Raw genomic sequence first — 21,644 nt, forward strand, 5'->3', positions numbered from 1 at the left:
CTCTGCTGTAAATGCCCTGAGATGGGTGTGGTAGTAACAGAAACCATGGAGGAGCTCACTTTTCTCAACCATCCTACTCCAATACAGTATGTCCCAGCTTTGGGCAAAGCCATCTACCCTGAATTTAGCAAGAAGTATTTGACGGAAATCACACTGTCGCTCGAGATCCTTCTCAGGAGGTCCCGAGCTGTCTTGTTTGGGCTACGCCTTTTGAATAGTAAGAGGACACAGATGTTGCATACAGAATGACACTGGTCTGTGAGGAAAGCAGAGAAAACCAATTGCACAGCTGGCAGGAAAACTGTGTTAGCAGAGGATGGTTTCGATCCATCGACCTCTGGGTTATGGGCCCAGCACGCTTCCGCTGCGCCACTCTGCTGTAAGCCACCCCAGATGGGACTTGAACCCACAATCCCTGGCTTAGGAGGCCAGTGCCTTATCCATTAGGCCACTGGGGCTTCACAGGACCTTGATTTATCAGTTCCGTCCACATACGGGGACTTCCACAACAAAGCAACAACATGGGAAGCATAATGGGTGCTTTCAAATGACATAACAATGCCCTCTCAGGCCAGTGTGGTAGTAAAACAGAAACCATGGAGGAGCTCACTTTTCTCAACCATCCTACTCCAATACAGTATGTCCCAGCTTTGGGCAAAGCCATCTACCCTGAATTTATCAAGGAGTAGTTCATGGAAATCACACTGTCGCTTGAGATCCTTCTCAGGAGTTCCCAAGATGTCTTGTTTGGGCTATGCCTTTTGAATCGTAAATTCTGTTTGAGTACACAGCTGTTGTGTACAGAATGACACTGGTCTGTCAGGAAAGGAAAGGAAACCAATTACACAGTTGGCAGGAAAGCTGTGTTAGCAGAGGATGGTTTCGATCCATTGACCTCTGGGTTATGGGCCCAGCACGCTTCCGCTGCGCCACTCTGCTGTAAATGCCCTGAGACGGGTGTGGTAGTAACAGAAACCATGGAGGAGCTCACTTTTCTCAACCATCCTACTCCAATACAGTATGTCCCAGCTTTGGGCAAAGCCATCTACCCTGAATTTAGCAAGAAGTATTTCACGGAAATCACACTGTCGCTCGAGATCCTTCTCAGGAGGTCCCGAGCTGTCTTGTTTGGGCTACGCCTTTTGAATAGTAAGAGTACACAGATGTTGCATACAGAATGACACTGGTCTGTGAGGAAAGCAGAGAAAACCAATTGCACAGCTGGCAGGAAAACTGTTTTAGGAGAGGATGGTTTCGATCCATTGACCTCTGGGTTATGGGCCCAGCACGCTTCCGCTGCGCCACTCTGCTGTAAACTACCTGAGATGGGACTCGAATACTCAATCCCTGTCTTAGGAGGCCAGTGCCTTATCCATTAGGCCACTGGGGCTTCACAGGACCTTGATTTATCAGTTCCGTCCACATACGGGGACTTCCACAACAAAGCAACAACATGGGAAGCATAATGGGTGCTTTCAAATGACATAACAATGCCCTCTCAGGCCAGTGTGGTAGTAACAGAAACCATGGAGGAGCTCACTTTTCTCAACCATCCTACTCCAATACAGTATGTCCCAGCTTTGGGCAAAGCCATCTACCCTGAATTTATCAAGGAGTAGTTCATGGAAATCACACTGTCGCTTGAGATCCTTCTCAGGAGTTCCCAAGATGTCTTGTTTGGGCTATGCCTTTTGAATTGTAAATTCTGTTTGAGTACACAGCTGTTGTGTACAGAATGACACTGGTGTGTGAGGAAAGGAGAGGAAACCAATTACACAGCTGGCAGGACAGCTATGTTAGCAGAGGATGGTTTCAATCCATCGACCTCTGGGTTATGGGCCCAGCACGCTTCCGCTGCGCCACTCTGCTGTAAACTACCTGAGACGGGACTCGAACACTCAATCCCTGTCTTAGGAGGCCAGTGCCTTATCCATTAGGCCACTGGGGCTTCACAGGACCTTGATTTATCAGTTCCGTCCACATACGGGGACTTCCACAACAAAGCAACAACATGGGAAGCATAATGGGTGCTTTCAAATGACATAACAATGCCCTCTCAGGCCAGTGTGGTAGTAACAGAAACCATGGAGGAGCTCACTTTTCTCAACCATCCTACTCCAATACAGTATGTCCCAGCTTTGGGCAAAGCCATCTACCCTGAATTTATCAAGAAGTATTTGACGGAAATCACACTGTCGCTCGAGATCCTTCTCAGGAGGTCCCGAGCTGTCTTGTTTGGGCTACGCCTTTTGAATAGTAAGAGTACACAGATTTTGCATACAGAATGACACTGGTCTGTGAGGAAAGCAGAGAAAACCAATTGCACAGCTGGCAGGAAAACTGTTTTAGCAGAGGATGGTTTCAATCCATCGACCTCTGGGTTATGGGCCCAGCACGCTTCCGCTGCGCCACTCTGCTGTAAGCTACCTGGGACGGGACTTGATCCCACAATCCCTATCTTAGGAGGCCAGTGCCTTATCTATTAGGCCACTGGGGCTTCACAGGACCTTGATTTATCAGTTCCGTCCACATACGGGGATGTCCACAACAAAGCAACAACATGGGAAGCATAATGGGTGCTTTCAAATGACATAACAATGCCCTCTCAGGCCAGTGTGGTAGAACCAGAAACCACAGCTCACTTTGCTCAACCATCCTACTCCAATACAGTATGTCCCAGCTGTGGGCAAAGCCATCCACCCTGAATTTATCAAGAAGTATTTCACGGAAATCACACTGTCGCTCGAGATCCTTCTCAGGAGGTCCGAAGATGTCTTGTTCGGGCTACGCCTTTTGAATCGTAAATTCTGTTTGAGTACACAGCTGTTGCGTACAGAATGACGCTGGTCTGTGAGCAAAGCAGAGAAAACCAAATACACAGCTGGCAGGAAAGCTGCGTTAGCAGAGGATGCTTTCAATCCATCGACCTCTGGGTTATGGGCCCAGCATGCTTCTGCTGTGCCACTCTGCTGTGCCACTCTGCTGTAAACGACCTAAGACTGGCCTTGAATCCTCAATCCCTGTCTTAGTAGGCAAACGCCTTATCCATTAGGACACTGTGGCTTCACAGGACCCTGTTTTATCAGTTCCGTCCACATACGGGGACTTCCACATCAAAGCAACAACATGGGACGCATAATGGGTGCTTTGCCAATACACTTTGTTCATCTTCATCTTGGCTCATTTTCCAACACCATATAAGCCTTTTCTTTTTTTTTACACTACTGACTGTTTAAGGGACCAAAGTAAGTTATTGCTGTCCCTGCTAGAAATGCCCTAGTTTTTTAATTACCCTATCACTATTGAAAAGACAGAGAAGATGAATTTTCCTCTGGTATATTGAAGGTCTTAAAAAGTAATTAATTTAATAATTATCAGGAATATTGTCTCTCAATCTTCTGTTTTCAAAACTTGAATATGTATTACAGCTATTAGCACACAATAATTTTCATAGGTTGTATAAAACAATTAATTTTTTGGATTGTGCTCATTTAATGTAACTGACAAAATATATTTTTACTGAATAGGTGGATTATTGTTAACATTATGTGTTGCTGATAAGAAAGAAGAACAAGTTCTTAGAAATGTTTTTAAGGAAGTCAGCAAATGTCTAACAGCTGATCTCTTCATTGTCTTGTATTCAAACTTGACACAGATAGAGGCCGGAGTCTGATGCCTAGTCCATCTATAACATGGACATGGAAAAAGACGAGAGATAGAAGGTGGCAAGAGGCAGGACACAGAAGATAAATATGCGCAGGAACAGTCTAGGAGGGAAGTAAAGGAGGAATGGAGAATTACAGATAGAGGAGCTCGAGAGTAGCAGGCAGAGATAGAGGAAGGGGAAGTAAATTAATTTTATCTACATTTTGAATATGATGGCTGCGTTGTACTTTAGTGGTGGCCTGCGCCTTTGGGTGATAGTATGCCAGGGTTAGTTAATAGGAGCCCCTTACACACAAAACACACACACACACACACACACACACACACACACTCTCTCTCTCGCTCTCTTTCACTGGATAAGCCTTCTGAAACATAATCTAGAACAAAATTTGAAAAAAAATAACAAACTCAAAGGATAGTGATACTGATGAAAACGTTTTTGGTGAATAAGGCCGTGTTCACACTTGACTTCTTTTTTCAACTGCCAGCGCCTTTTTTACATACAAGCCTATGGAAAAATAAAAAAGTATGACGCCTTCTTAAAAAGCGGACACCTTTTCAAAAATTATTTGACTTTATTATTGTTATTATTTCAACTTTTTAGCAAAGCGCTGGGTGACGTCAAGTGCCTTTCTGACAGCTGACCAATCAGGACGAGTAGTAACCTACGTCCCTAGTTACCTGTGCCCAAAAACGGCAAACTTCCACCAGATATGTGTGCATTTCGTGTCCGCTCTGGTCTGTTACGGGTCCATGCATCCTCATCCGTCAACACCCACCGGCTGCGTTCTCAGTCCGCAGCACGGAGAGCACAGCCGGACAGCTGGAGTACAGAGACAAAGGAAATTCTGTGGTAATTTAACAGATTCACTCGCAACAGCACGAGATAATACGATGTTCGTGGTATAAAACTCAATGAAAACCTTATAAACACATAAACAAACACACAAACGGTGGTTTTTCTGAACCGTCAAAACGGAGGGTGTTATTCTGAAAATAAACCGGATGTTTTAATGTTGTATCGGTGTCTGACTTCCCGTCCCGCTTGTTCTTTTTTGTGCTAAATTGATGCGTTGTGTTCCGGCCGGCTGCGGCACAATAAAATAGGATGGATATTAAAAAAAATTATTAATCTGCCAGCCCCCCTGTGTGGTTAGTGAAAAGTCAGTTTAAAGACATACAGCTACCAAAAGCAGGGGACGTCTCAATTTGAAAATAATGGAACATTTCGATTTCGGACGGATGTAAGTGATAGGTGGGTCGGGGTATTGAAAACAGGTGTGGCAGTAAGAAATGTATTTAGGCCTTGCTTGAGTTTCAAACAGTGTTTATGTATATGTACTCCACTCCAATATACAGACTCCAATATACTACACAATTTTACCAGACATACCAAGACAACATCTGTGGAAGAAAAGCTCCAACCATTTAATCTACCTAGATGTCTGAACCATTAGTAAACGTTTCATGTAAGCACTTTGAGATATAAGCATTTGCTCACAAGCTCCTCTACTTATCAGCTTTACAACTATCAGGACACTACTGCAACAACATGCATAAATGTATTTCCTCAGGCAAGGTGTGTGTGCATGTGCAGGATGTCATCTCTCCCTCCCAGACACCCTGAGGTGGTATAAATAGTTAATGCAAAGAAACCGCAATACACATAAAGCCAAATAAAAGCAGAAATAAAACAAATCAAACTGCACACAGGAGACTCAGCATGTAAAATACTTGTCAAAAAATGTGATACCTGTGAGAGAACAACTTGCAAGATGGGATGTTTACTGTCACTGTTGAAGGACGTAAAGGACACAATCTGCATTTAGGCGAGGGGAAGAGAAATCCAATTTCACTGTGTATACCGCAGTTGCATTTTAATGTCAGGCGTAAATGTACTCCAGCTGAATCATATCCAGAAGCAAACTAGATGTGAGAGGAATGTTAAAGTGGAAAAAATAAAAATGTTACTGCCTTCTAGCATACAATGGCTGTTACATACCTACTTTAATGATAAAGGCCTCTGCACTTAACAAGCATTTTTTCTTTTCTGTGACAATTTCACTTCATTTCAATTTCAATTTATGCGGAAATTGGACAATCGACATTATCTAAAGTGAAAATTATTTAATGCCAATTAACTCCGGGAGAGTTGGTGTCTGTCTGCATGTCACACTGACAGTCTGTCTGTCCTTCTGGGTAATCTCTACCTACATTTCTCTGCATTAGTGAGCCACAGGAGGTTGGCCTCTCTCTGTATGAATCTGATCCCCACCGCCTGTGAAGTCAAATGTTGACAGAGCATCATGAACCACATCAGAATACTAAAGAGGCTAGAGAGTGCCTTTATGTGGAAGAGAGAGAGATAAGAAGAGCAGGAGGGAGATTGTGTAAGTGTGTGTGCGTCTGTGAGTGCGCCCGGGTTGTAGTTGTGTGTGTCTGTGTTTTTATATTCCGGCATTGTAAAAAGTTACAAGCTTTGCAATGGTTTGAGTTGCCGCCATAACTTTGGATATCTTTGTGCAATAAAACTGCTGCTTTTCTCTTCAGTTCCACAAATTTTACTTCAGATGACCTCGCTCAAGGAAAACATTTGTGCAATCTAAATGGATTTGTATCATGCTTGGACTCTACAGTAGATTAAAGCCTGGCCCACATTAAAATAAATAAAGTGAAAAGCAGAGTAAAGCTGATCAGGACAGACATGAAAGGCCAGTGTTGACCATGGTGGCTGGGCTGCATGGCTTTGTAGTTTCTGAAGGGTGCTTTGGACTCTTTTGCAAATGGGCTCACATCTTATCAGCTCTCCTTGACACCCACGTCCAAATAGCGAATACTCGGCTATAGTGCTCGGGTGCGCTTGATTTGGTCTCTCTGGCACATCGAAACCGCTAGATTGAAAAGTCCTTAGCCGTAGTCACAATAAGAGTCAGGCTTAATGAAGTGTGTGCAACATCGAATGAAAAGATGTCAATTTTGTGCATAAAGATTTTGCATATATCAACAGTATTTTTCAGCTGTGTCAGAGTTTCATTTTCAGTCTTGGGTGAATTTAATGGACCATTAAGCAAAAGTTGCAACATGATCATGCAAAAAAAAGCACAGAATTGGACCTGTAAGAACAGTGTCTGTGTTTTTCAGCTGTGAATCTGATAACTATGAAGAGCTAATTATGCACACATTCACATCTGCTCAGCTGATGAAGATAAGCAGATATTAAAATACAGTTGTTATCAGGACACTGCAGTTTAATTATGTAATAATCAACAGTTATTCTTTGTTTTAAATTACAGCCATTATCATGTTTTTGCAGAAGGAAAAACAATGTTATTGTGGATTGAAGAATTAAATCTAAAGTAAAATAATTTGTAGCTTGGAATAATCTAGTTTTTTTTGTTCCTGTGTTATTGTTGATATAGATGTGAACCTTTTTATGGAGGGTAATTGCAAGGTCAGGGGATAATACTCTGTACATTTCTCTTTGCGGGAAACCTTTCACTGTACTGAACACTAATAGATTACCTTTTTTCTTTTTTCTGTCTTCGTGGGGTCGTAGCTCCATCTTTACCAGCTGTATACCAAAGTGATGAACAGATTAATGGATCAATCATTTAATGCAGTAAAATAAAACAAAATCTGTAATGAGCTATTCTGCTCAGTTTAAAAATCTTACTTATGATAAAAGCATATTTTTCGAAAATAACATTATGCTATTTATTGATAATATTATCAATATAGTTGTGAATGCAGGACTTGTAACACTGCGCTGTGTACTATTCTTAGGAAGATTTTCTTGGTGCATTTCCCAGCTCTTAAATCAGATTTCTCTAGAGTACTTAGTTGAAGAATACCTATGACTTTAAATTATTTTAAATACTTCTTAATACACAAAATGATCACAAAAACTCAAATCTTTTTTATTTTTTATTTTTTTATATCTTGTAATAAGATGTTTGTTTAGACTCATCAGATAAAAGGCCTCAAGTTTTTGCATTAAAATTAAAATCTTACTTAAATCAGGTCTCATAAATCTGGAGGTGCAAATACTCCACAAGTTTGAATGAGCATGACACGTGTGAGAGACAGAAATTAAATTAAACTTCCAGGCTGTAAAAACAGACTGGCGTCATTTATGATTGAAAATACGTATAAATACCTAAATGTTAATCAGCACTGTCCACTTAGTGCAGACATCTTTGTTGTCCTGATGCACTCTTACTGTTCCCTCACATGTCCTCCTCATTGTGCTCTCTGTATTCTGGTCGTCTTTCTGCAGTCATCCCTTATCCTCATGGCAATCATTTAACCTTAACCTTATCTTGAGATCACATTGATTTTCCCGCCGCTGTTATTGCTATTAAAACATCTACGTGAGGAGACTTGAGTCAATCTATGTGACATTTTCGACGTGAGAGGATGCTGCGTGGTTTCCCTCCTGGACGCCTCTTTTCCCCTGACATTATCCAAACTAAGGAGTTTGTTTACTAACAGAAAATGTGTGTGTGGGGTGTTTTTTTTTTCCTCTTAAAAATGACTGAGTCATTGCTTTGCCCTGCTGATGAAGTGAGCAGATTGGAAATGGGAAGGTTAATGAGATTTTCACAAAGTGTCCGTCTAGCGGTTTGAACTTAGATTAAATTGACACACTCTGATTAAAATTAATTGACCTGTGAAATGAGTGTGTCCCTCAACAGTTAAGGATTGATGGATATCGCGGAGGGGTCGAGAGGGAAGAAGACAGCCGTGGTTTAAAAAAGAAAATTAACTTAGGTTGGTGTAGGATGGACGTAAAGGAGAGATATGCTAAGAGACAGCTCATATTCCTTACTAATGATTAAACAGGAGAGTAGTGCTATAGTAGTAGTAGTAATATATGTCATGTGACCTTATCATGATAAAGTTTGATGAAGCTAAATGTGCTCTACCCAACATTTCGAGTGACAACGCTAAGAGTCGACAACAAGAAGCGGACATAGACAAATTAAAGTCAACCGACATTAACTGTTTTCTCACCAGTTGGCATCATCAAGAAGTCACAGTTGTAATTGAAAACACAATCAAATCATGCAACAACAAATAACTAAATCTAAAATAATAATAATAATAATAATCTAATCTTCAGTCATCAAACAAGCCCTTTAAAGGGTATAATATTGGACTCTTGATTTGGTACATGTTGCACTTTAGCACCAGTCTCTCAGATCAAAACGACCACCTTTAATTTCCTTCAATCTGAACCCTTCATGAGGAAGAGCTGGACAGACACATTTATAGAAATACCTCTGACCACAATAAAATACTGTTTGATTGGATTTTTTCTCGAGATAAGATCATCTTAACATGAACCCTGAAAAGTTTGACGAATACTTCTAACCCATTGTTCCATTTTCTCCCTGAAACTGATACTTGAAAATATAAATCCTTGGCTGCATGGGCGGTTCTAGGGAGGGGCCAACAGGGGCCAGTGCCCCTGTAACACTGAGCTTGGTCCCCCCTGTGGCCCCCCCTCCAAAAGGAAGAGCCCCCCTAATAACACATACACAACTACCGGACTCACATCTAGTATTAAATTCTGTTACTGAAACAAATATAAATCATGGTATTTAATGATGTGCGCCATTATTTGGCATAAAAAAAGTGATTATCTTTGTCTATTTTTCACCTGAGTTTAATGTTCCCCTCTGACAAAACATCTGGCCCCAGTTTGGCCCCCTCAGTAAAAGTGGTCTAGAACTGCCACTGCTTGGCTGGCGTAGCAATCACACATTTACATTAATATCTCAACATTCAGTCTATGTGAGGTTGAAACAGTCTTAGACATCATCATCATCATCATCATCATCATCATAACAGCCCAATGATATCCCCTGAAGTCAAACCCATTTTCTCTTCCTGAATGGCTCTCTTTGTGCGAAGAGTTGACTGCAGTTCATAGACTTCATTGTTGGGCTAATTCACTCTCGATTCAAAGTGATGGAAACTCTAATTGGACAACCATTAAGACAGTAATGAGAAAGCCACTTGAGGAATTAACTGAACAGAAACAGAGTTGGATATTTAGCCTGTGAAGGGGGAGAGAGTTTATCTCACTGCAGATCAAATGTTTATCTGAGAGATTGTAGCTGCGTAATTACAGTATTCACTCAAAGATATTGTCCTGGTTAAGACATGAGGCCGGTTTAAAAAAAGACGAAAGATGCTTCAAACCTTCCTGAGAGCAGCGGGGACATAAAAATCAATGTTCCTCGCGGTTTGGTAAGGCCATGCCTCACAAACATAACAAGGATGCTGATGGTAGTAGTGACAGTCCGATGAGTGGGCATTATAGCTGCAAGGACATAACTGTGGTCCACTGGATGGATGGCAGTACAGAGAGAGTGTCATGCTTGGAAGACTTTATTGTGTTTTTCCTGAAAGGATGTACTGCATGACTAGCAAGGGTCAGACAGGTTGATACAGCAGAGATGTGACTGAAATGTTCTGATACAAACCTCGACTTTTCACTCTGGCCTCTTATCTGTCTGCACAAAGCGCTCACCAAACGCTACTTCAATTCTCCCTCACACAGCCACTTATATTATACACACATTCTATTATCCAGCATTACACCGCCATTACCCACCATGTAACTTGTTAATATGCAGATCACCTTCCTCGGCTAGCTCGGTTGTGACACTGCATAAAGGGAAACGTAGCATGAAAATACAATTACCATGCAAATAAGTCATTTAAATGACACCATCGTAGGAAAGCTGCAGTCTCTATCACTGCCGTCCAATCTCATGGCTAGGAATCAATTCAGGGGAGGCGGTGATCATAAATTTATAGGTAAGTGTTTTAAACTCTGTCCGAACCTACAATCTACAATCTAAATCTTTTTTCTTTGAACATTGTATTCATAAAATGAAATCTAGTGTGCTAAATAGTTCCATTGGTTGCAACAGAAAGACGTTGTTTGTTAATGCGTCTTCACTTTTCCTTCAACACTCTCATCTTCCATCTCACTCCATCATTCCTTCCCCTCTCTCACTCCTACATTTATCCCATCTCCTCCTTATCTCGATGACCTTTTTTTGTACTTCTCCTACTCCTTCTCTATCTCCTTTCCTTCCCTTCATGGCCCCCCTTTCCTTAGATCACTGCTCACCAATTTCAGTTTTTCAACAGCAGTTCAAATGCTGAGTTGGCGAGGAAGTTTCAGAGACGAGCATCAAACTATGAACACGTTTTCTGTCCCCTTCTTTGTTCTTCTTTCCCCAGTCTTACTTCATGCTTTTTTCCATCTTTCTTTTCTTTGCCTCCTACTAGTCTTACTTCTTATCCCTTCCTCCCTCTATCTCTCCCAGGTGTGACTGATGTTGTATCGAGGTGAGGCGGGCTGACGGCGGGTGAGGGATAGCCCCTGCCAGCCTCTGACATTGGGCCACATTCAGGCCGGGGAAATGATCGATGTTAAATCTAATTTTAAACACCCTCAGTTTAACTCGGGCAGACAGACGGAAGGAAGAGGCTGGCGTCTGGCGACACAGCTGGGGCAACCTGATAAGACCTGCGGTTCAAGTCTACCTGCAGGCGTGTTTGTGTGCACAGCTTACTTGACACAGAGGCCATCTGTCCTGCACTTTAAGGGGAGTTTCTCTTAAAGGCGAGCCTACTTTATAGACCGAGCTGATGCTAAATCTATCAAGCTACACACAATTTACAAGCGATTTTAAAAAAAATGATGGTGCAACTTATTCCAATTTACAAAGAATTGGGTTATTTATTGGACCTTGACATTTTCTTTACAAATAATTTTGTCATGCCTGACTCTGCAATTTTTTAAAGAAAGAAGGAAAGATTTATGTTGCAGGAAAAAAAGCATTATTTATTTCTGCACACAGCAGCAGAGTCTTCCCCAGGAGGATAGGTGAGGCCACCTAAAGGTAAAGTACCCAATATGAGGTCTTGGTGGGTGAGTCACAGGCAGAGGTGACTTTCATGCTGTTTGCCCGTCATTTGAGGTTTCTAATCTCTCTGCAGGGCTGGGATGATTTCAGGCACTACCGGTATATGAACAGGCATAAATGTTCCAGACTAGACAGAATGCATATATACTCTGAAAGGTTGTTATTTTAAGAATATACTCGGTACAATTTTGTAGCTCCGATTAATACCAAATGTAATCTCAAGATACTTTAAAATTAGAGCAGGTCTGTGCACAGGGCATTGCTAGTCTATTGGCATTTTAATTCTGCTTCTTTTTTAACATATATTGTCCAGTAATCGTATCACTAAAATCATCAGTTATTGACATTGGTGTCAAAAGAGTCCTTGTGTATCTTGCAACACGTCTCTCGGCATCAGTGTAAGCACTTCAAAGTCATCTGAGGTTCACATGCAGATTGGAAATGTATTGGTGACAAAGGGAATTGATTTTCAATATGAAGATATCAATTAGTGAAGATAATTCTGTACTGTTTCATACTGAAATGTGTATTATGATTAGGCCAAAGCTGAATCCAGCACTAAGAACACCATTGCAAGCTAATGCTTACAAGAAGACATTATGATGCGTATTATGACATTAAATACGGAAACTCTGGCAGAGAAAGTGAGCCCCTTTGAAATCGTATTTTCTAACACATGGAGGTTTTTGGGCGTGAAGCCACACACACGTGTCAGGCTCAGACCAGCTGTGCCCAGAGATGTTTAAAAGAAATGTATCTCATCTTCTTTCCCGGTGAGAAACCAGCCAAAATGGCCGTTAGGTTGAGTTTCTAATTAGAGATTACAGCTGAAATCCAATTTGCCCATGTTGTTCCTTTCTTCAGCCTGTAATCTTTGTTACTGTATGCCAGCTGGTCCAAAGACACTGATGGCATGGACTGTTGAAGTATAGAGAGGAGGGATTTCCAGCACATTAAGGGAGTTCAATATAACCCTTTTCATATATACACTACTGCTCCGGATATTCTCCTGATCTGGCTGTTCACTTAAAGCTCCTCACAGCGAGAGACAATCCCTGTCACATCCAGAGGCAAGATGTAGTGTAAAAGTTGACGAGTTTTTATGCAAGTGTGAAAGCCTATGAGAACATGGCATAACTCAGTGTTTTATTTTAGTTTTTAAACAAACAATACATTTTTCTTAATATGTCTTCGGGAGAAGATCGGGAGAATCCTGCAGCTCCTTTATCAACAGGTGAAACTCTCATTGAAACTCTCCTCGCTCTTATTTAGTTTTCAAGACTAAGACTGTTTTTTTTTAAGGAGTGAAAGAACCACAAAATTATCTTCACTGCTTGATGACTCCATTTTGTCTTTCACTGCGAATTTTCGCAATTAATAGAAAAATAAACACAGCGGACTCTGTGCGTAATAGTTTTTTTTTTTTTTTTTTTTTTTCCGGATTACAGATCCAAAATAAACTGCCTCTGTGTGCAAAGGCCTTTAATGTTGAACTTAAAACTTTCATTTTTTTCATTTTTCAAGCACCACTTTAGGACTTCAACTCACCACACACTGGACCATGTAATTGTTTTATTTGGAGAAATAAAAAACATAGTTCAACTCAAACACAGAAATCAGAGCAACAAGCTTTTCCTGAATGCAGCATTGACAAGAGTTCTGGTGTTTGTCTGTGATTCTCCTCCGAGCTTTTCTAACTGCGCCTGATGATGATTTATGGCTAGCTGGGCGAGCTGATTAAATCACTGAACAGAACGCCAGGTAGCATTACCACGGCCCTCACCACTCTATGGCCGTCGCATGGCAACCACTATCTGCCTGTCTGTCGTCTGAACTGCCTGACTGTCTCTAACGCTTGTTTTTTTTATTGCTCCCCTCTCGCTGCCTCGTTCTTTCTCGACAGTCCTGCCTGCAGAGACAGCCCCGGAGAGTCTAATTAATCTCCATGGATACAGCACGACACTGCTGTTTTTATAATTGTATACTGTAATTTTGCACAGCTCAACAAAAGAGAGCAATGATGTGTGAGGGTTTTTAAATAGGGTTTACATGTCTGAATTAGTCTGACATGCAGGACTTGAGCAAATGAGACCATCCCGGCCTCAAATCCAAGCCTGCAATTACCCGTAAATGTGATGAATCTAATTCTGTGTAACCTTTTACAGTTCATTCTTTGTGTTGCTGCGTAGGTGTTGCATGTCTTGCATTCCTGTCTCTTTTCTGCCTCTCCTTGTTGTTCTCAGACAAAAACGCAGCTCAAATTATCGTCTCTCAACCTGAAACCTTTGCTTAAAATATTTGCATTTCAAGAGCCATGCTTAACGTTTTGAGCATTTGTGTTACACACTAAATCTCCATCAATTTATTCAACCCGGGTCCCAAAAGGCAGCATGACAACAAACAGCAGCAGAATTAAGTAAAATATTTGAGGATTACATTCAACTGTAAACACAATGCAGCTCAATATCAAAGGTTTTCCTAATGTGATGCACTCTTTGTGTTTTAAACGGCGGCTATACTTGCTGTAAAAGCTCTGTCATGTCAGACACCTAATATACCGGTTAAACAGCCTCCCAGCAGCCCCAGCAGTTGATGGCCTGTAAATTGTTGATCAGTGGCTTGGCACAGGCAGGGTAAATTGATTCCAGGAGAATCCACCAGGAGAAAAGCTGTCTCTACAAAGGCCAAATATACAGCCATGCATCAGAATGAGATGCTGGGGAGAGGAGGATAGAGAGAGGCTGGGTGTAGGTGGAGTAAGGGAGAGAGAGATAGAGGAGAAAGGAAAGACGAGTGAAAATGTCAGTGATTCTGTGTGTGTTGGAGGAGAGATATGCGCAAGAGACACAGAGGAGTGCTCACCAAAGAGGAAGAATAACGATGCAGAATCAAAGCAGTTGTGTATTTGTGTGTCTGTGTGAGTGAAAAAGTGATAATGTGTGAGTCAGAAGTTGAACATGCCAGCGGAACAAGAGCAGAAACATGTGAAATGAAACAAAGCAACAAAAAAAATCATATTTTTCCATAAAGAGAAAAACAGGTTTCAGATCAATCAGTATGAATTGTATACATTTTGTCAAATTCTTTCTCCCAAAAGTTACTTGAAAAGATCTTTCAACCTCATGTGCATTTTTCTTATACTTCTTTTTATTTTTTCATTGCAGAGTACATTTTTCTTTTGGACATTTATTTGTTTTTCCAATGTTCATGTTTAATTACTGAGGTTTTGTTTGGATAAAGCCCAGATAACATGCTGTTACACAGAAACTTCCCATCCATCCAACCATCCATCCATCCATACATCCATCTAACCATCCATCCATCCATCCATCCATCTAACCATCCATCCATCCATCCATCCATCCATACATCCATCTAACCATCCATCATCCATCCATCCATCCATCCATCTAACCATCCATCCATCCATCCATCCATCCATCCATCCATCCATCCATCTAACCATCCATCCATCCATCCATACATACATCCATCTAACCATCCATCCATCCATCCATCCATACATCCATCTAACCATCCATCCATCCATCCATCCATCTAACCATCCATCCATCCATCCATCCATCCATCCATCCATCCATCCATCCATCTAACCATCCATCCATCCATACATCCATCTAACCATCCATCCATCCATCCATCCATCCATCTAACCATCCATCCATCCATCCATCCATCTAACCATCCATACATCCATTCATACATCCATCCAACCATCCATCCATCCATCCATCCATCAATCCATACATCTAACCATCCATAAATCCATCCATCAATCCATCCATACATCCATCCATACATCAATCCATACATCATCCATCCATCGTCCATACTTCCAACATCCATCCATCCATCCATCCATTCATCCATCAACCCATCCATCCATACATCCGTCCATACTTCCAACCATCCATCCATCCATTCATCCATCCATCCAACCATACATCCATACATCATCCATCTTTTCATCCATCCATCCATCCATCAATCCAACCATCCAACCATACATTCATACATACAAACATCCATCGAAGTTGCTCTGACTTTGCTCAGCAACCCAAAGTTCTTCCATCAACAGTAGTTCTAATGTAACTTTGTGTACATTTTGCATAGCAGCTGATGGTAGTATAGTTTTTTTTTACTTTTGACTTTCTTTATGCTAAGCTAAGCCCAGACGTGTCCCAGCTAAGCTCCATAACTAACACTGAGCCATGAGATTTAACATCAATCTTCTTATCTTTCTTTTGGAAAGGAAGCATGAAAGCATATTTCTCAAATTGTTTGAGGACAGTTTTCTTTACACAGTTTTTGAAAAATACCGGAGAGCAGTGGTGATGTGCATCACTTCCCTGGTGACATCAAAATCTGATCAGCAGTGTTTGGGATTGCGTTTGTCAGTGCCAGATGGACGGATGAATGAAAACACAAATGAAAAGCTATCCATTGTCCTGAAGCAGAACAGGGAGAGAAAGATAGTTGTTGTCTTTATTATATGACACTGCATTTAATATATTTATCTATACCTCTCTATATTAAACATTTATAGGTTTTAAACCCTTAATGAATGTACTCTTGTATTAGTAAAGTCTGCAGGATTCAGATTAGAAGAAGAAGTTCACTGCTGCACGTCCGGTTGCATAAACAAGTAGGCACAAAGGCTGTCTCTTCTCCAGGCCTTTGCAGCCAAAGCCTTTCCTCTGCTGTTTGCTTGTGTTTCTTGTTAGCTGGCCTGTTGCCTTTCTATCGTGGAGCCCTGAGTCAAGACTGGCCTTAGCTTTCAAAGCCGAGTGAGGAAGTTGGAGGAGTGATGGTCCTCCTGTTGATCTTCTGCTGGCTGGCTTTAGACAAATATGAACGTGTGTGGAATCTTGTTCTGAACATTGTTTATGAGAGGCAGTTTGAGGTCTAATTGTAACAGTAGGACAACCCCTCCCCCCACCAAAAAATGTGTTTGTCACAATGACTTCATGCATGAAGGAAACTTATTGTTTTCCTGTGTTTGACATATCGATATAAACATGATAGCAACATTTCAAAATACAGAACAGGTATATGTATATGTATATAAGTTTTGTTTGATTTTTTTTGGCACAAATATGATTCCATAAACAGGGGGGATAATTAGTCTCAGAGGTTCTCATGCCATTGAGAATCCACTAGGCAGTGACTTGGCAGCAAAATGAAATGACTAAATTTAATGTAAAGAGACGCATACATTTCAAACTGTGCAACTTGTCACTGTGATATCCAGACTGCAGGCATGCAGTTTCTCAACCTGGGAAGTCATCAGACTCAGGCCTGCTCACAGAAATGGCTGGGCCCCTGACAGGTAAGGTAAATGGTTCCCTCCCCAGATGTCATTTAAGAATATCAGCGTGTGCAAATTGGATCAGTGGCACTTCCTCTTGCCTCCTGGCTAATCTTCACATCCTGCATCCTGGGCCTGGCTGAAAACAGCTTTTTAAGCTGAGTGAAAATTAGTTTGTTGCAGGTCCTGCCATGGTTTATACAGGCCAACATGACTGGTTTTAAGTTCAAAGGGGCTGCCAAGGTTCACATTACAAAACTAACTAACAAAGAATGCATACCATTTTCAGAAGGGATGCGATGGTTAACATTTTGAAACAGCCAACAAAAACGTGTTTTAGTTTATTTAATAAGTAATGGTGTGTTTATAGGTAAATTAAAATGTGGTTATCATGGTTTAAATTTAGTTTGGACCAGGTCTTTGCTAAACTCCATGGGCCCCCTCCATGCAGCTTGGCCCCAGAAAGCGTTCCCCCTTTCATCCCCATTTTGGGCGCCCTTAAATATAGACACAACTTAATTGATCACAGGTTTTCTAAATCAAGCGAGCAAAGAAATATTAGATTTCCATCGTAAGGTTTGCTAGAAAACATTTCACAATATTGGTTATGATTTAGTATCAAAACTCCTGCTAATTAGCTGTGTAAGTCCTGAGGTTTTTTTCCATCCATTGCTCTCCACAACTAACCTTGGCAAACTTTTCACGCTGCAACAATTTCTTATATCAAAAGTTGACTTTATAGAGAATGAAGCAGGGAAATTTGAAATGGCTTCTTTTGCAACAAGTAATTACATCTTAAATGGCATTGCATTTTTCTTGAAATCTAAGCTTTCCCTTTTAGAATACAAAGCATAGATAGATAGATAGATAGATAGATTTCAACAACACTTTCCTACAGCGCCCTGTGCGAAACCAATCACGTCTAAAACTCACCAATTAAAACCTCGGGAGTTGTGGGACTGTGCTCATTACCGTGCAAAGTTTTGGAACCAAACAGAGACCATATTCATCAAACAAAAGTTTACAATGTTGTTTCTGCAGCGCCTGTGTAATTTATCACGTTTAGGGAAGCTGTCACCGGTTAAGTGGATTGCCAGTAATTGTGGCTGGCCCACCTCTAAGCAGACGACCAAAGCAGCTCATCAGGGACAGCCTGGTGAAATGGAGGGGAGCGATCTCTTTATCCCTGGGCAGAGAATTGAAGGTGGCAATCTCTCTTTCTCTTTACTTGCCTGTCTTTTCCTGTGCACTGTTTTTCTTTATTCTCCGGCTCCCTGCTTAATGTCTGACAGCTCTCTGCCCCATAAATGTAAAACAGATGGATCACTATGGATTACTTTGTTTTTGAAATTCTCTAAAAGAGTCACTAAATGCAGCTGAATTTCTCCAAACATATGAACTTTAACCACCCATACGAGCTGCTGCTCATAATGCAGCAGCATTTATCGTTATTACCTTTTTGTGCTACTATAGATACATTCTGTCTTTACCTTTCTCAGAGGAGAGGAACTAATTTCACTGAATAAGTAAATGAGCTTCTTCTCAAAATGGCTTTGTTTTGCTTATATAAGCCAGGCTTTGTTGACATGAGGAGCAGAAATGTGATTTCTGACATTTCATCTCAAGTCTCTGAGCTCTTTGTTGTCTGCGCGTTCACACAGACTCGGCATGTTTGCATAATTTTGAGGAAAATTAAGAATCCAAAGCACGTTGATCTCTTCACACAGCAGCAGGCTCTCAGACAGGCAACCGCAGCGCTTGATTTGTCCTGAACAAGCCCTTTGATGAGGGGCGCCTGGGTGCCTGTATTAAAACAAACACAGATACAGAGCTTCACTCAGGCCTGCTTCAATTGCTATTAATTCAATTTTCATCTTGCTTGTGAAGCAGCACAACTGTCCACACCTAAAAACAATGTGAAGTTTGCTTAACAATTTATCATACTGTTATATTGAGGCAAAGGGTCCAATGACAGTAACCCAGGGAGTTTTCTCCAGGAACTAAAAAAGGTCAACACATTTGAAACCCAACTTAAACCATTTTTCAACCGTCCCAAATTCACTTATTGCATGATTGTTTGAGCATTCCTCCAAAGACTTTTTCCAGTCGTTGATGAAATCTCGTTGACGCAAAGAGGTAATTTCAACCCCTTTTCATCTTCATGTAAAAATCATGAATACAGCACTTTCTGGGCTGTGGGATGTGGTCAAGAAGGTTCAGAGGACAGTTTTTAAAATTCTCCGCAGACAAAGAAAAAAGAAGACCAATGCATGCGCAGGTGAGGCTATACAGCTCTGATTACCTGGACAGAAAAGACGTCGGGTTGTTTTGTTATTCGATACCTGTTATCACAGAAAAGTTGGTTACTGATGGTGGGGAGAATCAGACTTAAATTGAGGCAGCTGTGAGTTTGAAACCAGGTCCACTACCACTGTGTCTTTCGTTGGTCACTGTGATTCAATGATTAGTTTTACAATCATTTGAGGAGCTTAATCAATGAGATGCATCTTCAAAATATTTGTGTGAGAATGTGTGATGAAGCTGCAGAAGCTGATTTTTCAGTTGAAATCTGGTTTAATCAAAGTCGTTAAAAAAGCCTTTTTAACCAGTTTGAACATATTTTAGAAGGTGGCCATTATTTTCATTGAAACATCTTTTCAAAGGAAAAATGCTTGCTGGTAATGTAAGTGTCTGATCCAAAATAGACTTGACAAATCTAGTGATAAAAACTGAAACTGAAACCGGTACTGAACCAGTCCATACCATGTCCCTTTAAAGCTGAGTTGAAAATTTCTAATTTTGTGCCGAACAAGGGATAATGTGTTTTTTAATGATTATTTCTTGTGAAAACAGGACATTACCCACATTGCACAATTTCAAACACTGGTTCTTTTATTTCTCATAATTAATCTCTGTATAGCAACACTTTGGCCCTCTCTGGACTGTAAGCTAAATGCTCTCCCTTGTATACTGTCTGGTGTGCTAGTTTCAATGTGTTTTTGGATTTTAACATCCTTTGAATTGAAACATTTGCAAAGCCTGAGTCATGTGATTATGTGCAGTATGTCACATTTCCTTTTTATTTTAGGATGCAACTTCAGGCTGCTTGCTATATAGGATGAAGGCAGACACAATTGAGTGCCAATTGCAATGTGCATTTTGAAAAAGTGAGCCAACAAAACAAGCTAGCATGAGAACTGAAAACAGCTGTCGGGACATCAAGCCTCTGCCAGGTGGAACACGAAGAGAAAAAGAAAGTATGTTTAGACTCTGTGCAGAGAATTTGAATTGCAGAGTCTGTCGGTGTGCTTTGCAGAGAAAGTGTGAGGTGGTAATACCTGACTGCAGCTCTCTAAAGTGATTTAATTCCCCTATGTCATTACGCTGGCATTGAGGGTTGATTTGCTTTGTAGTGTTTTGTTCTAGCTCAGAGAACAGTTTGTTCATCAGCCTCTCTGCAGCCAGTTTTAACAGAAAGCTTTGTTTTCTTTGGGTTTGTCGGCGTGCATGTATGTGTGTGTGTGTCGCTAACACAAGTTCGAGATCTGAGCAAACTTCACAGAAAGACAAAGAAACAGACTTTCTGCAGACCTCATTTCTTTTGTCATCTCTGCTATATCGTAAGACTCCCCTTCAGCAGTCCGTGATGTCTGCATGCGCTGACTATCACACTCAATAATGATCTAAATTATTTCTGTTATGATGCAAAAAAAAATCCATAGAAAGAGAGGTGAAGATTGTAAAATAATTTAGGCTTCACATAAAAGTCCCATTGCAGTTTTATCTTAAAATTGCTCTCCACTTGAAGAAAAAAAAAGAGAGCTAGATATGCGCTCACATATAGTGCCCTCACTAGATCACACAGATAGAGAGACGAGGGCTGGCTCTCAGTGGACCCAATATAGTTTGATTTACCTGCGGCCGTTTTAAAAGGGGAGCACAATATTCCCCCTAATGTGAATTGAAAAGCACTGGAGGAGAAAATCATTTCATCACTCTATCTGTGATGGTGTCAGCAGAGGGAGCGTGGATTGACTAATATGTGTGTGTGTGTGTGTGTGTGCATGTCTGTGTGTGGCAGACAGTCGTTTCGGTGGATCCACAGAGGATAAATGATTACCTCTGTTAAGATGGAGCTTTGAGCTGAACAGACTGTGTGATGCTGCGATATTGAAGGCCCGGTGTGAATCCTATCGACCACACTGCATCATCACCCACTCAGGCTACCTTCATATAGACCTGTTAGCTGCATAGTGCGTGCAACTCCGTCTTCATATTGAGTTCTACTTTCTAGTGCACAACTAAAGTTTGCAGAGCTTTAAAGACTTTGCTTTTATCAGGATTTGAGTCCCCCTAATCATTCTTGTGGATTTTAAGAGTGAATAAATGTTTTTGCCCCATCATAATTTGTATACTTTAAAGGCTATATTTCTACTTGGTGCAACTACATTACTAGCACCAAATAGAGAAAAACCTGGTAAATAAAGGGTTAAGCCAGCGTACACTGTACAATTATGCAGAATTTGTGTCAGAATACTAAAAGCAACTGCAACTATTTTACCCCCTTGCCCCAAGTGAAGGAGTTTTAGTATCTCGGGGTCTTGTTCACAAGCGAGGGTAAGATGGACTGTGGGATTGGCAGGCGGATGGGCTCAGCGTTGGCAGTGAACAACGGGCGTTGTTCACAACCGTTGTGGTGA

The 21,644-nt window shown here is 41.1% G+C and overlaps 1 non-coding gene across 1 annotated transcript; it reads right to left on the reverse strand.

Annotated features, from left to right (window-relative positions):
* Positions 1–385: 385 nt before the first annotated feature.
* trnar-ccu (transfer RNA arginine (anticodon CCU)) lies at positions 386–458 on the reverse strand. Its single transcript has one exon. It is a non-coding gene; the product is annotated as a tRNA-Arg (tRNA).
* Between the last annotated feature and the right edge of the window lie 21,186 nt (positions 459–21,644).

The sequence above is a fragment of the Labrus mixtus genome, chromosome 15 (genome assembly GCF_963584025.1).
Source record: "Labrus mixtus chromosome 15, fLabMix1.1, whole genome shotgun sequence".
NCBI lineage: Eukaryota > Metazoa > Chordata > Actinopteri > Labriformes > Labridae > Labrus > Labrus mixtus.